The sequence below is a fragment of the Gopherus evgoodei genome, chromosome 1 (assembly GCF_007399415.2).
Source record: "Gopherus evgoodei ecotype Sinaloan lineage chromosome 1, rGopEvg1_v1.p, whole genome shotgun sequence".
Lineage (NCBI taxonomy): Eukaryota > Metazoa > Chordata > Testudines > Testudinidae > Gopherus > Gopherus evgoodei.
The window spans coordinates 356,912,827-356,930,704 of NC_044322.1; the positions used below are offsets into that span (position 1 = coordinate 356,912,827).

Here is a 17,878-nt window from a genome sequence, read left to right on the forward strand (position 1 = left end):
GCTAGAGGGAGGAGCCTAACTAGGCCACATCCTTCAGCATTTACTACTGGCTAGATGAGGTAGTTCCCTTATCTGCTTGCTGGCTTCTCTGACGCCTGTTCTTAGGCACTTAACTCTGCCCGTGCATTCTATAGGAAGTCTGGGTGCCTAACTCACAGCTGTGGATTCCACTAGGCAGCCGGGCACCTAAACATTAGGTGTTGCCATGCTGAGCCCAAGTTATTTAGATTGCCTCGCACACACTGTGGCTATAGCAGTGACAACCAGATCTGTGTTGAAAATTATGGGAAACAAGTTTACTAGCTGGTGATATTGCTTCTCTGCTTCCTGGGACTTGGGTTGTCCCTTATGCCTGTGCAAAGCAAATGTGGAACATTAACACTTTGCTGTAGTAGCATGTTACAAGCACTAGGCAAAGGTATAAGCCGAGTAGTTATAGCTGTGTTGGTCCCAGGATGTTAGAGAGACAAGGTGGGTGAGTGTAGCAAGGCAGAGTGGCCTCACTCCACTGGAGAACAAGGGACCACTGCACTCCTCCTGGTGGGCAGAGCTGAATCCACCCGACTCCCCTCTCCAGAAGTACCAGGGTGGGACAGGATGTATAAAGGGAGGGTTCAGTTGAGCAGGAGCCAGGGAAGGTGACGGGTGCCTCCACTCTGCTTCGTCACCCCGGAGCTGAACCTGCGCCCTGCAGCATCCTGCCCACAGAGGAGACTGGGCCTGAAGAGGCCTTGCTGGGACTGCCATCCACTATGCGCTGACTGTCTGGCTACCTTGCTGACTGACTGTAGGTCAGCCTGTTGCGACTGGATCCCCACTCACCCAGTGGCAGACCACTCTGACACTGTTAGGGGCCTGGGCTGAGGTGTGGTGGAGTTGGGCCGGCCTGTGTCCCCCTACCTCTTGCCACACCACCCTGGGGGCGGCAGACTCTCCACTCTAGGCCAGGAGGCCTGTATGAATCTATCGTCCGTCAAGCTTGGACGCTAGGCACGGTTGGTGCTCACCCCTACTGGAGCCCCTAGGCTGTGGTGGTGCTGCCCTCTCCCCAGACGGTGTGGATGCTCACCCCCTACCAGAACCCCTAGACTGTCTGTGTTTATTGGCTGCCTTAGCTGCTGCTTCGTCCTGCCCCAAAGATCCAGAGCTCCAGACTGTTAAGTGCTGCCAGCCCCAGCTGAGGGGCTATGTACTCAGTGCTCTGCCACGCCCAGGGGAGGAGACAAAAGCACCAGACTATTATTGTTTGTTTGCCATTTAGATGGCCACAGAACTAGAGACTATTTACGGCTCGGCCCTGCCAGCGTGACCCGAACCCAAGAGTTACCGCCCAGTACCGCGAGACGGAGTGGCCTCCCTCTTCACTGGAGCGTGAGGAACCACTACAGCATGGGAATAGCTTTTATTGGGCCAATTTCTGTTGGTGAGAGAGACAAGCTTGCAAGCCACATAGCATAGGTGCTGACTTCGTGGGTGATCCAGCTCTGGAGCACTCCTGGAAAAAAATTAGTGGGTGCTTAGCACCTACTGGCAGTCAAGCTCCCCCCTCCCTCCCAGCGCCTCCTGCACACTGTTCCATAGCCTGCAGGAGGTGCTGGGAGGGGGAGAAGCAGGGATGGGGCACTCAGGGAGGGGGTGGGGGAGGGATGGGAAGAGGTGGGGCAGGGTTGGGGCCATGGGGGGAAGGGGAAGAGTGGGTAGGAAGAGATGGGATGGGGCTTGGAGGAAGGGGTGGAATGGGGGTGGGAGGAAGCGTCGAGCACCCCCGGGTGAGAGGAAGTCGGCCCCTATGCCACAGGACAAATGCAAAGTACTCCACTTAGGAAGGAACAATCCGTTGCACACATACAAAATGGGAAATGACTGCCTAGGAAGGAGTACTGCAGAAATGGATCTGGGAGTCATAGTGAATCACAAGCTAAATATGAGTCAACAGTGTAACGCTGTTGCAAAAAAAGCAAACATCATTCTGGGATGTATTAGCAGGAGTGTTGTAAGCAAGACCCGAAAAGTAATTCTTCTGCCGTACTCCGTGCTGATTAGGCCTCAGCTGGAGTATTGTGTCCAGTTCTGGGTGCCACATTTCAGGAAAGATGTGGACAAATTGGAGAAAGTCCAGAGAAGAGCTACAAAAATGATTAAAGATCTAGAATACATGACCTATGAGGGAAGATTGAAATAATTGGGTTTGTTTAATCTGGAGAAGAGAAGACTGAGAGGAAACATAACAGTTTTCAAGTACATAAAAAGTTGTTACAAGGAGGAGGGAGAAAAATTGTTGTTCTTATCCTCTGAGGATAGGACAAGAAGCAATGTGCTTAAACTGCAGTAAGGGCAGTTTAGGTTGGGCATTAGGAAAAACTTCTTAACTGTCAGAGTGGTTAAGCACTGGAATAAATTGCCTTGGGAGGTGGTGGAATTTCCATCGTAGGGGATTTTTAAGAGCAGGTTGGACAAATGTCCATCAGGAATGGTCTAGATAATACTTAGTCCTACCTTGAGTGCAGGGGACTGGACTAGATGACCTCTTGAGGTCCCTTCCAGTTCTATGATTCTGTGATTCTATAGAACTCTTCTTAAGGTCTGGGAAAGATGGAACAGATTATTTAGCATAAGTACAGGTTTCAGAGTAGCAGCCATGTTAGTCTGTATCCTCAAAGAACAGGAGTACTTATGGCACCTTAGAGACTAACAAATTTATTTGAGCATAAGCTTTCGTGGGCTACAGCCCACTTCTTCGGATGCATGGACTGGAACATATAGTGAGGAGATATATGTACACATACAGAGAGCGTGAAAAGGTGGGAGTTGTCTTACCAAATCTGAGAGGCCAATTAAGTAAGGACAAAAAACTTCTGAAGTGATAATCAAGATAGCCCAGTACAGACAGTACTTGATTATCTTGATTATCACTTCAGAAGTTTTTTTTCCTTACTTAATTGGCCTCTCAGATTTGGTAAGACAACTCCCACCTTTTCACGTTCTCTGTATGTGTATATATCTCCTCACTATATGTTCCAGTCCATGCATCCGATGAAGTGAGCTATAGCCCACGAAACCTTATGCTCAAATAAATTTGTTAGTCTCTAAGGTGCCACAAGTACTCCTGTTCTTGTAGCATAAGTAGTTAGCACATATTGTATGGGACCATCAAAGATAGAATGGCCTGTTAACACCTCCGCAGTCATAAGACAAAAAGGGGGGTTATGGGTTATAGATGGTCATAGTAAGCCATAAATCCAGTGACCCTGTGCAGCCCATGAGTTTTAGGCTCTGTTTGTACTATGGATCCTACAGTGGCACAGCTGTAAGGTCTCCTGTAGAGCTGCTCTATGCTGATGAGAGAGCTCTCCCGCCGGCCTAATGAAACCACCCCCCAACGAGTGGTAGTAGCTATGTTGGTGGGAGACTGTCTTCCGCTGACATACCGCTGTCCGCACTGGTGCTTTTGTCGGTGAAACTTATGTCAGTTAGGGGTGTGCGTGTGTGTGTGTGTGTTTTTTTCCCCCACCCCGACCAATAAAAGTTTTGCCAACAAAAGGGATAGTGTAGACAAAGCCTTAGTATATAGCAAGGTTATGACTGTAAGCTCCCAGGCTTATCTTTTGAACATGTGCTGGTTTCCTTTGAGGATGAGGACTGAGAGGTCAGATATAGCGTGATTGCTTTGTGAAAAGTGTTTGCCCAAAGGTGATGTGATGATTGTCTTTTATCATTTTCCTGTGTGCATTCATTCAAGTGCATAATGATTGTCTGGTTTCACCCTCATAGTTGTCAGTGGGGCATTTATTGCACTGGACAAAGTACACCACATATTGTGATAGGAATGTGCAGTATCCATGGACCTTGGCAGGTGTGTTTTGGGAGGATTTTGATCATTGTAGCAGCGTAGATGTGTCCGCAGATTTTGCATCTGTTGTTCTGGCAGAGTTTGGTGCTGCTTCATGTGGGTGTGCCTGGTATGCAGAGAGCAAAACCTGCACGACACTTTCAAAAGACGAGGTTGGGAGCGTAAATTCATAACGCTGGTAGACACTAAAACTCATGGATAAAAATCAGTGATTGATTAAAAAAATCTTTTTATTTAAATCAGATTTTTTTGATAACATGCATTTTGAGGAAAAAACCCATCTAAAGATAGATACATTGTAGCTCAAAGATATATCATCATGGAATAGGGATTATAAATTCTGATTCTATAGTATGAGACAATATGTAATGTTTAAGAAACATTTTGTAAATGAGTTCCAATAGTTCACAGATTAGGGACCCAATTTTATGGGATTTCAAGGGCTTCTGTATAGATTTAGGTTAAATCTTTCTATGTACCCAATGGCATTCAGTGCTCAGTCTAGAAGATACCATCAGAGATGCTTAGTTTTGCAGTTCTCAGACTGGATTTATATTTCTGGATATAACATGCTTGTTAACAGAAAAAAAAGTTTTAAAATCATATATATATATATATATGAGAGAGAGAGAGAGAGAGAGATCAGAAATAAGACCTCAACCCTATTGTTTTTCAAATTTGTGTACACAGGGTCAATCCCTTACCTCTCTAAAAGTGCAGAGTTTCAAAAAGTTCAATGAACAGAAGATTGTTGGGGGCAGAATAGATCTGGACAAGGAGAAGAAGTCTGGAGACAAATGTGAGAAGGGAGGGACAGGCAGTAGAAACAAAAGTGAAACTGTTTGAGCAGCGTATTCCAGAAGTCTTGAGGTTCTGAGTGTAGCCTTTATTGATTTGAGATCTACCATACCATTCTCTCACTAGAAAGGGAAAACCTATGGCAGCAGGCCGTAAAAGAGACCCAGCTTGGGAATAAGAACCAATTCAAGAAATATAAGTTTTCTGATGATGGTTTTAAAGAAAGTCATACCAGTGAACTGGTGGAAGTCACTTAAGCACTTGGATTCAGAGACTGTTGAAGTGATTAACCTCACTTTTAACAGCAGTAGCTTCTTCTGCCAGTGTAGAAAGAGAATATTTTCTCTCTTTAGACTAATTCATTCCAAATTGAGAAATTGTTGGGACCCAAAAAAGCAGGAAAGCTTTTTTATTTTCCAGATTATGAACACACAGGAAAATGAAGGTGAAGACAACTGAGTTAGCTGCAGAAGCCAATATTTTAAGTTTCTCATGTTGTCCTGGCTGATGTAGTCGATTTTTAAATTTTGTTAAATTCGTTTAACTATCTTAGTTAAACAACTTTAATAAAAGCAAACCTGATTTAAAAAAACTTGAATGTTTAATTAAATTAATTATATGCTTGTTTTGTTATGTTTGCTCTGTTAAAGGAAGAAAAAATCCAGAATACATAAGACTGTTGTTTTAGTTAAATAAAACAATTTAAATGTCTGTCTGCTGATGTTCTCCTCCTAATACAGCATAGCAAGAAAACCTTCCAAATATTAATGATTAACCTGTTGAATTGGAGGTCGTTCACCTCCCAATGACTTCATAAATATCTGCTTCAATTACCTTTGGTAAATGAAATAACCAAACAATCATTCATTTTCTGATATAGCTGTAAAACTAATCTGAAAAGTTTTCAAAAGAAAATCATTTAAAAAAATGTGTAGTGTGTACCTTCTAAAAATGAAACCTACATCTATCTGAGTTGTGAAGAATATGTATTAAGGTTATAACAATCAACAAGAATGCACTTTTATGTAGAAAACTATGATTAAATCGAGTCTTTCTGACTATGATCAAAATCATGATTTAAATCAATTTGATATAAATCAAATCCACCCTGCTGTCAGTTAAAGAGAATCATCCTTTGCCCTTTTAGGGCCCAGGCCTGCATTCTGAAAGGCAGTGATCCTTTGGAGCAGTCAGTGGGCACAGAGGGCAGAATCAAGCTCTCCTTGCACACCAGGAAGCCCCACTGAAATCAGTTTGGCCTGAGTCCACAGAAGGGATTTCGATGCCTCATAGATCACTGGAACCACACTGTGATCCTCAAAGTCTGAGTTAGGGAGCATAGGTGCCCATACAATGAATAGGGAGAGATAGGCGTCTTGGAATGCAATTCAGTAAGCCAGCACATGAGACGGGGAGCCACCTACGCAAGGCAATAGGAGATGCTATTAAGAGGGGTGTGTGCTGAGCCCCTCCCCTCCCTAAGACGGGTGCTGAAGTCTGAGTTGCAGAGAGGCACCCAGCTCTGCTAGCAATCCAGAAAACAGGGAAGATAGGCATGCGCTCCTCCGCCTAACTCGTGTACGGGGCTGGAGAGCCCTTCTGACTTTTTCTCTGGCTCAGTGATTATTTATTTAAAGATTGTTACTTAAAGTGGAATAAATTCAGTAGGAGCGATTGCAGAAGGCCAACACTGGAATGCCTCATAGCCCAGTGATTAGGGCACTCACCTGAGAGGTGGTAGAATAGTGTTCAAATCCTTTTTCAGCAGGGGAACTTGGACCAGGGTCTCCCACAGACAGAGTGAATATCCAAACTACTAGGCTAACAGTTGTAAGGGAATTCTCCCTCCCACCCAGCTATTTTGTGTGGCGTTATGCACACCTACAGGATTGGGCCCCACGGGTGACCTAGACTTGCAAATGCTGGTCTTCCCTGGTTTGTGGATCACTTTGGGGCTTAGGCGGGACATGGGCATCTGGGCACCTAGAGGGAAGCAGCAGAGTGTGTGCTTAGAGGCAGAAACTTAGGCACCAGGAGGACATTTACTTCTGAGAGCTTGGCTATTCTGGCGCTTTACAGTGCTGCAACTTTCTCGCTCAGGGGTGTGGAAAAAACACCCCCCTGAGCCCAGCAAGTTACAGCGCTGCAAAGCGCCAGTGTAAACACTGCTCCCAGCGCTGTAAGCTAATCTCCACAGGGAGGTGGAGTATGTGCAGCACTGGGAGAGCTCTCTCAGCGCTGGCGCTGCGACCACACTCCAAAGCACTGCTGCGGGAGCGCTCCCGCGGCAGCGCTGTGTAGCTCTAAGTGTAGCCATACCCTAAAACTTCAAAGGTGAATGACTTTTGGCACCTACAAGGATAGTTGGGAGCCAGGTGGGAGTTTTGTGGCTCACTGTAGTGCCTAAAAATGGGCCTTAGGTGCCGATGTCTGGTATTTTGTGGATCCAGGCCTTTGTGATTTGCAAGCAATGCAGGATTGGTCCCTTAGAACAAAGGTTCTCAACCTTTTTCTTTCTGAGACTCCCCCCTGACATAACCTTATTCCCAGATTCTGGACCTTAGCGTCCAAAATATGGGGGTTAGCATGAAAACCTCCAAGCTTAGTTACCAGCTTGGACCTGGTACTGCTGCCACCACCCAAAAAATTAGAGTGTTTTGGGGCACTCTGGTCCCCCTGAAAAACCTTCCCTGGGGACCACAAGACCCAAATCCCTTGAGTCTCACAACAAAGGGAAATAATTCTGATTCCCTTCCCCCCTCCAGGTGCTCCTGGAGAGATACACAGACACAAGCTCTGTGAAACTACGCAGAGTGAGTCCCCCTCTCCGTTCCCAATCCTGGAACAAAAGCACTTTCCTCTTCACCCAGAGGAAATGCAAAATCAGGCTAGCAATCCAACACACAGCTCTCCCCTTGATTTCTTCCTCCCACCAATTCCCTGGTGAGTACAGACTTAATTTCCCTGAAGTAAAGAAAAACTCCAACAGGTCTTAAAAGAAAACTTTATATAAAAAAGAAAGAAAAAAATACCAATGTTCTCTCTGTATTAAGATGATACAACACAGGGTCAATTGCTTAAAAGAATATTGAATAAACAGCCTTATTCAAAAAGAATACAAATCAAAGTACTTCAGCACTTACATTCATGCAAATACCAAAGAAAAGAAACCATAGAACTTACTATCTGATCTCTTTGTCCTTACACTTAGAAACAGAAGACTAGAAAATAAAAAGTACTTCTCCAAAGCTCAGAGAAGCCGGCAGACAGACAAAAGACCCAGAGACACACTTCCCTCCACCCAAAGTTGAAAAAATCCAGTTTCCTGATTGGTTCTCTGGTCAGGTGTTTCAGGTGAAAGAGACATTAACCCTTAGCTATCTGTTTATGACACGCCCCCCAAATTGCAGACAGTGGGGAAGCTCACTGGCGGCAATTTCCTTCTAGAACTTGAAAATAAACAGATTAATACAACACATGCACCTTTACATATACCACTAAGTATATAACTAACAGACTTTTACACTTTAAGAACACTTTTTAACTACTGGATTCTGGGAAACTCTCACGGGAGAGTGCATCAGCAACTTTGTTAGAAGCTCCTGTGATGTGTTGAATTTCAAAATCAAAATCTTGGAGAGCTAAACTCCAACGAAGAAGTTTCTTGTTGTTCCCCTTGGCAGTATGAAGCCACTTTAGTGCAGCATGGTCAGTTTGTAGTTGGAACCGCCGTCCCCAAACATATGGGCGTAGCTTCTCCAGGGCGTACACAATGGCATAGCATTCCTTTTCACTGACTGACCAGTGACTTTCCCTCTCAGACAGTTTTTTGCTGAGAAACACGACAGGATGGAAGTTGTGATCTGTTGCTTCCTGCATGAGTACTGCTCCTATACCACGCTCAGATGCATCCGTGGTTACTAGGAATGGCTTGTCAAAGTCCGGGGCCCTGAGTACAGGGTCAGACATGAGCGTTGCCTTAAGCTGGGTAAAGGCTTTTTGACACTCATTAGTCCACTTAACGGCATTTGGCTGGGTCTTTTTGGTTAGGTCGGTCAATGGGGCAGCGATTTGGCTGTAGTGTGGTACAAATCGCCTGTAGTATCCGGCCAAGCCTAAGAAGGATTGGACCTGTTTCTTTGACCTTGGGACAGGCCACTTTTGGATAGCATCCACCTTGGCCTGTAGGGGGTTTATGGTTCCTCGACCCACCTGGTGCCCCAGGTAAGTCACTCTGTTTTGGCCTATTTGACACTTTTTGGCCTTAACAGTTAGTCCTGCCTGCCTGATGCGCTCAAAGACCTTTTCCAGGTGTAGTAGGTGTTCGGGCCAGGAGTCTGAAAAAATGGCCACATCATCGAGGTAGGCAACTGCGAATTCTCCCAGTCCAGCTAGTAGACCATCTACCAGCCTCTGGAAGGTGGCGGGCGCATTTCGAAGGCCGAAAGGAAGGACATTGAATTCATACACCCCCGCATGGGTGACGAATGCTGACCTCTCCTTGGCGGGTTCATCTAGCGGTACTTGCCAGTACCCCTTGGTTAAGTCTATTGTAGAGATGAACTGGGCACGTCCCAACTTTTCCAATAGCTTATCAGTGCGTGGCATTGGATAGTTGTCCGGACGAGTTACCGCATTTAGCTTACGGTAGTCCACGCAAAAGCGTATTTCCCCATCTGGTTTGGGTACCAGAACCACTGGAGATGCCCATGCACTGGTAGATGGGCGGATTATACCCATCTGTAGCATGTTCTGGATCTCCCGTTCTATAGCAGCTTGGGCATGAGGAGACACCCGGTAGGGTGGGGTTCTGATTGGGTGAGCATTACCTGTATCAATGGAGTGGTATGCCCGTTCAGTCCGTCCTGGGGTGGCTGAGAACAATGGGGCGAAGCTAGTGCACAGCTCCTTGATTTGTTGCCGCTGCAGACGTTCCAGGGTGGTTGAGAGGTTCACCTCTTCCACGCCACCGTCTTTTTTCCCGTCGTAGTAGACACCGTCAGGCCACTCAGCATCATCTCCCTGGACTGTAAACTGACAAACCTGTAAGTCTCTGGAATAGAAAGGCTTGAGAGAATTAACATGGTACACTTTAGGCTTTAGTGAGGAATTGGGAAATGCTATGAGGTAGTTTACAGCTCCCAGGCGCTCTTGGACCGTGAATGGCCCTTCCCATGATGCTTCCATCTTATGGGCCTGTTGCGCCTTCAAGACCATAACCTGGTCTCCTACCTTGAAGGAACGTTCTCTGGCATGTCTGTCATACCAGGCCTTTTGCTCTTCTTGAGCATCCTTTAGGTTCTCTCTAGCAAGGGCTAAAGAGTGTCGGAGGGTGCTTTGTAGGTTGCTTACAAAGTCCAGAATGTTAGTTCCTGGAGAAGGCGTAAACCCCTCCCATTGCTGCTTCACCAACTGTAATGGCCCCTTAACCTCGTGACCATACACAAGTTCAAATGGTGAAAACCCTAAACTGGGATGTGGTACAGCCCTGTAGGCAAACAGCAACTGCTGCAACACTAGGTCCCAATTATTGGAGAATTCGTTGATGAATTTTCTTATCATGGCCCCCAAAGTTCCATTGAACCTTTCCACCAGGCCATTGGTTTGATGGTGGTACGGGGTGGCAACCAAGTGATTCACCCCATGAGTTTCCCACAGTTTTTCCATGGTCCCTGCCAGGAAATTAGACCCTGAATCTGTAAGGATGTCAGAGGGCCAACCTACCCTGGCAAAGATGTCTGTTAGGGCCAGGCACACAGTGTTAGCCCTGGTGTTGCCTAGAGCTACTGCTTCTGGCCATCGGGTAGCAAAGTCCACTAAAGTCAGTACGTACTGCTTTCCTCTGGGCGTCTTTTTTGGGAAAGGGCCCAGAATATCCACAGCTACTCGCTGAAATGGGACCTCAATTATGGGGAGTGGCTGGAGAGGGGCCTTGACCTGGTCTTGAGGCTTACCTACTCTTTGGCATACCTCACAAGACCGGACATACTTGGCAACATCCTTGCCCATCCCCTCCCAGTGGAAGGACTTCCCCAACCGGTCCTTGGTTCTGTTCACCCCAGCATGGCCACTGGGATGATCATGGGCTAAGGTTAAGAGCTTCTCCCGGTACTTAGTTGGGACCACCAACTGTTTGTGCGGCTGCCATTCTTCCCGGTGTCCACCAGAAAGAATTTCCTTGTATAAAAGTCCTTGGTCTATAACAAACCGGGATCGATTAGAAGGGCTGAGAGGCGGTGGGGTGCTCCGTGCCGCCGCCCACGCTTTCTGAAGGCTGTCATCTGCTTCCTGCTCAGCCTGGAACTGTTCCCTTGAGGCTGGGGTCACCAGTTCTTCCTCAGACTGTGGACTTGGGCTTGGTCCCTCTGGAAGCGATGTAGGTGATGGGGTTGGTTCCGTTGCTGGTGAACCGCTCTCCGCTGGTGCACCTGAGGGTATTTCAGGCTCTGGCTGAGCCTTTTGGGTATGGCTGTCGTGTGCTTCTGCCAGTTCTGGCTCGCTGGCGCCCTCTGGCGTTGAGTTTGAAGATGTGGTTGCACTTGCTGGTGCTGGTTGCTGTTCCAGTTCCGGGCCTGGGACTGGAGATGCTGTGGCTGTTTCAGTGGTAGGCATGGAATCCGGGTCCACTGCCTCTGTCTGGGTCTCTGGTAACACAGACGGGGCTTCTGTGGACGGCTCAGGAACAGGAATGGGTCTGGAAGCTTGCCTGGTTTGGCTACGGGTAACCATTCCCACTCTCTTGGCCCGCCTCACCTGGTTGGCCAAGTCTTCCCCCAGTAGCATGGGGATAGGATAATTGTCATAGACTGCAAAAGTCCACATTCCTGACCAGCCTTTGTACTGGACAGGCAGTTGAGCTGTAGGCAAGTCTACAGCTTGTGACATGAAGGGGTAAATGGTAACTTTGGCCTTTGGGTTGATGAATTTGGGGTCAACGAAGGATTGGTGGATAGCTGACACTTGTGCCCCCGTGTCTCTCCACGCAGTAACCTTCTTTCCGCCCACTCGCAAATTTTCCCTTCGCTCCAAGGGTATTTGAGAGGCATCTGGGCCTGGGGATCTTTGGGGTGATGGTGGTGTAATGAATTGCACTCGCATGGTGTTCTTGGGACAGTTGGCCTTGATATGTCCCAGTTCATTACACTTAAAGCATCTTCCATCTGATGGGTCACTGGGCCGAGGTGAGTTACTGGAGACTGGTGAGGTTGAAGAGTAGGGTATCTGTGGCTTTACTTGGGTGGTATGGAGGGTCTTTGGCTGTCCTCGGTTGTAGGGTTTATGGTCTGTGTGCCCCCTGGGGTAATCGTTCCCCTTGACAGTAGCTTTTTTGCTTTCTGCCAGTTCCATCCATTTGGCTCCAATCTCCCCCGCCTCAGCGATAGTTTTGGGATTTCTATCTTGTATGTACCGTGTGATGTCTTCAGGAACACCATCCAAGAACTGCTCCATTTGTATGAGGAGGTTCACTTCTTCCAAGGTTTGAATGTTGTTTCCTGTTAACCAGGCCTCATAGTTTTTTGCAATGTAGTAGGCGTGTTTGGGAAATGACACCTCTGGTTTCCATTTTTGGGTTCTGAAGCGCCGACGGGCATGATCTGGGGTTATCCCCATCCTGTATCTGGCCTTGGTTTGAAAAAGTTTATAGTCATTCATTTGCGGCTTGGGCATTTCAGCTGCCACCTCTGCTAAAGGTCCACTGAGGTGTGGCCTTAATTCTACCATGTACTGGTCTTCGGGGATGCTGTACCCAAGACAGGCTCTTTCAAAATTTTCCAAGAAGACCTCGGTGTCATCACCTGCCTTGTAGGTGGGAAATTTCCTGTGCTGTGGAGCAATAATGGGCGATGGGTTGTTAGGATTGGCTGGAGTCTGTTGCTTAGCCTTTTCTAATTCCATGGCCTGTTGGTGGGCTTCCCTCTGGAGTTCTATCTGTCTTCTGTGGGCTGCCTCATCTTCTTCTAGTTTTCTTTTGTGTGCTGCCTCTTGGGCTGCCTGTTTGATGCTTTCTTCCTTTTCTTTTATCTCCATCTCTTTTTGTTTCATTTCCAGTTGTCGCCTGTGTTCAGCTTCTTTGATGTGTTCTTCGGCGTTTCTTTTTGCCTTAGAAGTCATGGTTCCTGTTTTCTTGTGTTGGGGTGCCCTCCGGTGTTTATCTTCTGAACTGCAGGTTCTCTGTTGCCTCCTGAAGTCTGCCTAGCAACAGTGCCTTTTCCCTTTTCTCTCTCTAGCTAATGTTCAATGAAGGGAAACCAGAAAAACCACTTTATTTGCATGCATATAAGTGCTGGTACTTTGCCTCCTAATGGGAGGGCTATTGCATGACAAAAGACCCTTAACAGTCTTCTCGCTTAACATGCAAACCACAAACTGCTAGAGAGCAGAAAAAAAAAATTTCTCTCTGGTTCCCTTTTAAAACCAAACTGTTTCTCTCTGCTAAAAAGCCCTTAGCAGAGAAAAGAAAAATATAATATTCCTACTGGCTTCTGGATTCTGTCTATATCCCGCCGCTGCCACTCATGACATAACCTTATTCCCAGATTCTGGACCTTAGCGTCCAAAATATGGGGGTTAGCATGAAAACCTCCAAGCTTAGTTACCAGCTTGGACCTGGTACTGCTGCCACCACCCAAAAAATTAGAGTGTTTTGGGGCACTCTGGTCCCCCTGAAAAACCTTCCCTGGGGACCACAAGACCCAAATCCCTTGAGTCTCACAACAAAGGGAAATAATTCTGATTCCCTTCCCCCCTCCAGGTGCTCCTGGAGAGATACACAGACACAAGCTCTGTGAAACTACGCAGAGTGAGTCCCCCTCTCCGTTCCCAATCCTGGAACAAAAGCACTTTCCTCTTCACCCAGAGGAAATGCAAAATCAGGCTAGCAATCCAACACACAGCTCTCCCCTTGATTTCTTCCTCCCACCAATTCCCTGGTGAGTACAGACTTAATTTCCCTGAAGTAAAGAAAAACTCCAACAGGTCTTAAAAGAAAACTTTATATAAAAAAGAAAGAAAAAAATACCAATGTTCTCTCTGTATTAAGATGATACAACACAGGGTCAATTGCTTAAAAGAATATTGAATAAACAGCCTTATTCAAAAAGAATACAAATCAAAGTACTTCAGCACTTACATTCATGCAAATACCAAAGAAAAGAAACCATAGAACTTACTATCTGATCTCTTTGTCCTTACACTTAGAAACAGAAGACTAGAAAATAAAAAGTACTTCTCCAAAGCTCAGAGAAGCCGGCAGACAGACAAAAGACCCAGAGACACACTTCCCTCCACCCAAAGTTGAAAAAATCCAGTTTCCTGATTGGTTCTCTGGTCAGGTGTTTCAGGTGAAAGAGACATTAACCCTTAGCTATCTGTTTATGACACCCCCAACATGCTATAAAAACTCCACAGCCCAGCTGTGCCACAACCACTGTTCTGCATATAAAAGCCAGGGCTGGTGTTAGGGGGTAGCAAGGAAGGCAATTGCCCAGGGCCCCACAACACACAGGGCCTCGCAAAACTAAGTTGCTCAGGCTTCAGACCTGTGTGGCAGGGCTCGGGGCCCTGGGCTGCAGCCCTGCATGGTGGGGTTTTGGCTTTCTGCCCTGGGCCCTAGCAAGTCTAACATCAGTAATGCTTGGCAGACGCCCTGAAACCTGCTCACAGGCCCTGGACCCTTGGCTGAGAACCGCTGCCTTAGAAAATACTTGGAAATGGCCAGGGAGCAATCACAATAATCGTGAATCTCACTAATCTAAAACATCCAGTTCAGTCTGGGGAACTAAAAGATACTGCACATGCCAGACCTGATCCTACCCTCAGTGATGTCAATGGCAGCTTTTTGGCATTCAGTTCATCATTTGCAATTGAATCTGTATGGCTTTGCCTCTGGCTTCGGGAGTGGAGGGGCAGAACCTATCATTCTAGGTTCTTGTGCCATGCTCACCAAGGGGAACAGTCCAGCATAAATACTCTGACAAAGTTCTTCCTCTACCTTGATGGGTCCTGTGCTTATTGCCGGATTTGCTCGCCTCCACAGATTCACCATGTGGGTCAGGAAAGAGCCCAGAGACCTTCCCCTCTGGTAGAAGCCACAGTCCAGGTCAGTTTCTCCTGTGTCTGATCAGGAGTTGGGAGGTTTGGGAGGGACCCAGGCCTGCCCTCTACTCCAGGTTCCAGCCCAGGGCCCTGTGGATTGCAGCTGTCTAGAGTTCTCCTGGTACCGCTGTGTGACAGCTACAACTCCCTGGGCTACTTCCCCATGGCCTCCTCCCAACACCTTTATCCTCACCACCAGACTTTCCTCCTGATGTCTGGTAATGGTTGTACTTCTCAGTCCTCCAGCAGTATACCTACCCATTCTCAGCTCCTTGCATGCATCTTGCTCCCAGTTCTTCTCACACACTTCCTCCCCTCTGGTTCCCTTTGGCCTGACTAGAGTGAACCCTTTTATAGCATCAGAGGGGCCTTAATTAGAGTCAGGTGTTTAACAGCCTCACCTGACTCTTAGGTTAATTGGAGTCAGGTGTGCTCACCTGTTCCCTGGAGCAGCCCCTGCTCTGGTCACTCAGGGAACAGAAAACTGCTTATCCAATGGCCAATATATCTCCCTTCTACTAATCTGCTGTTCTCAGCTGGCCTGGGTCTATCACAATACACAGACCAGATCCAATTAGATTATCCAAGTTATCTAAGTTTTTCTTATAGTGTGCAGCTTTCTCTTTGTAAACAAGTTAGTTGAACTAATTAGAGATATTATTGTATCTAATTTTATCTGTCTAAATGTTATCTCATCCAGCGATACTCCGACCTCAGTGGTTCAGGAGCCAAATTAGTGATCAACATTACCCAAAAGAGCCACAGTCCTGGGAATTCATTGTTTCACTTACTATATATACACATTATTCTCACAGCAAAATGACTGACTGAGTATTATTATCTTATCAACTACAATTGGCTAATAACATAGTAAAAGCATACTGATTGGTTAATAACTTAAATCACACCGGGTTTTAATACCATGTGCTGCAAAGAGTGACACATTAAAGAGCCACTTGCAGCTCGCAAGCCTCGGTCTGAGTATCACTGATCGACTCTCTATATTTATATTGTATTCAGTACTGTGGTGTTAAGCATAGTGGAATAGATCTGTTCCCATTGAAGTCAAGGTGTCATCAAACCTCATATAGATGTATTTGTACATTGTATACTCAATGCCATTTCCGGCAACAGGGGCAGGATCAGCCCTGTAATTTGGGGAGCATTTCTAGTTCTCCGGATCAAAATGGATCTCTTCTTGGAATATTTTTGAACCATCGCAGCACTTTCCAAGTAGTTGTTTGCCCTTCATAAAATCTTGCAGAGTGTTCAATGTCACAAGGAAACTGTCACTGGATATAAACGAGAACAGTTGTTGAAGGACTCTGCTTAGAGCCTTTAATTTTGAAAAGGACGGAAATGTTGAAGAAATGATCCTTAAGAGGTTTCCAACTGGTACTTTGTCTAAAAAGAGAGCCAGGCTCCTTCCCTCGAAGGTGGGAGGCTGGTTTTTAATGTGTGCAGCAGTGCTTCTGAATGATGCTCCATTTGCATGGTGCAGAGGCTTAGAGAGGGGGTAAATACTGTACTATGCTGATCCTTTAAAAGTGTGGGGTTATTGAGAAGCTGCCTCGACCTAGATTCTCAGATTTCACTCGGAGCTGCAAACTGCTTGCCTTATTCGTGCATGTCATCCCATTACCACTCAGTGGGATGATTTGCCAAAGGTGGGGCGAATGTGATCCATTTGATGGGACTGCCCTGATAGACATGTTCACTGCGTTGGAGTAATCTGAAGAGTTAAGAGAAGGACCGGGTATGTCTACACTGTATGCTAAGCCTAGGCATGTGGACCTGGGCTGTTGGACTTGGTGCTCGAGCATCTTTACTGCATTGTAAGCTTGCATTTACAATTGCTGGACCCGGGTCTCACAGCTGCGCTAACGCTTCCATATTGCACCATGCAGACCTTCAGACTGAAGTGTGTGGCTTGAGCTGCATCCGCAGCAGGACTCAGGCTCTGACCTACCCTGCTAGGAAGTCCTAGGACCAGGGCCCTGGTTGCTTGCTGACCTGAGTCAGACTGATTTTGTTTGTGCACAGAAGTGGGGCTTGGGCTCAAACTTGAGTCAGAGCCTGGGCTTAGTGTGCAGTGCAGACATACTAATTGAAACATAGGCCTCAAAGGAACACTGGTCCCTTCCCCCCAGCCGGTGAAGGGGGGAAAACACCTGATCTTCACAAACCACGGCAGCTTGTACTTGCTGTGATGTGCGGCTAGCAGAGAAGACCAGTTCAAGCATCATGAGCTGAGCAGCTTGGTGCCCATAAGCAACCAGTTTCAGTGCAGTATAGCGCTGAAAGCTTTCCAGGGTGCTTGGAAAGGGTCTTGTGGATTTTGTGCTAGAACTAGCCTGTTGTCTCTGAGCCAGGCTGCTCTGCTCAAGCTGTCGTGTTACATTTGAGGACCTGGGGTCTCCAAGGGGCTGGCTGTGGCACTGTGTATGATCTGCCAGATCTGTGGAGTAGGTTGCTTAGACCATGACAGACCATTGCATGCTGCATCCTGCCCTGTCACTCTGTTCACAGGGCAATGATGCCTCCCAAGAGCTGTCATCTGCGTAGGCTAGGAGGCTTATGTCATGATCAAGTATCCTCTGCTGGAACCTGCTCTCTCTGTGGGACAAACAGCTTGGATCAACAAGGAGCATCTCATGCTGGGAGCTGCCCTTTCTCCCAGCTAGGCTGTGTGGGTCACAGCAGAGCACTACATGTTGGGAGCTGCCCTTTCCATAGGTCAGCATGCTCAGATATAGGATGAAGCACATTTGAAGCTCCCTTCCCGCCCAGCACAACACCGTATCCTCACTGAGGCCAGGAGCCATGCGAACTGCACTGGATTATTTCAGCGTCTCTAGTCCAGATAGTATTTTACCATGTCCAGCGGAATATGTTCCTCATGCCCATTGTGTACCCGCACTTAGCCATCGAAACTGCCATGTCCAACCAAGAGCTCCATAAAGCCACATAATTAATAGCACCTGTCTGTCACGGGGTGACTGGCTCCTTTAAGGAGACATGGAGTCCAGCCCCACCTGTGACTAAACAGCTGCCTCCCAGTGAAGGCTGTGATGCTGGGTGATTGCCTGAGGAGCATCTGGTCCTTAAAGACCAGCAGGAGCATTGCAGGGAGTA

General features: G+C 47.0%; 1 protein-coding gene across 3 annotated transcripts in view; it reads left to right on the forward strand.

Moving 5' to 3' along the window:
- The window catches only part of SFMBT2 (Scm like with four mbt domains 2), a 234,462-nt gene that overhangs the window by 16,843 nt on the left and 199,741 nt on the right, over nt 1–17,878 (forward strand). The window contains exon 1 of one of the 3 annotated variants that reach the window (XM_030572588.1): nt 14,716–14,747. The exons of the other annotated variants lie outside the window; for them this stretch is intronic. The gene's annotated coding sequence lies outside the window, so the exon portion shown is untranslated. Of the gene's footprint in view, nt 1–14,715; nt 14,748–17,878 lie in introns of those variants that run through there. 3 annotated transcript variants of the gene reach the window in all.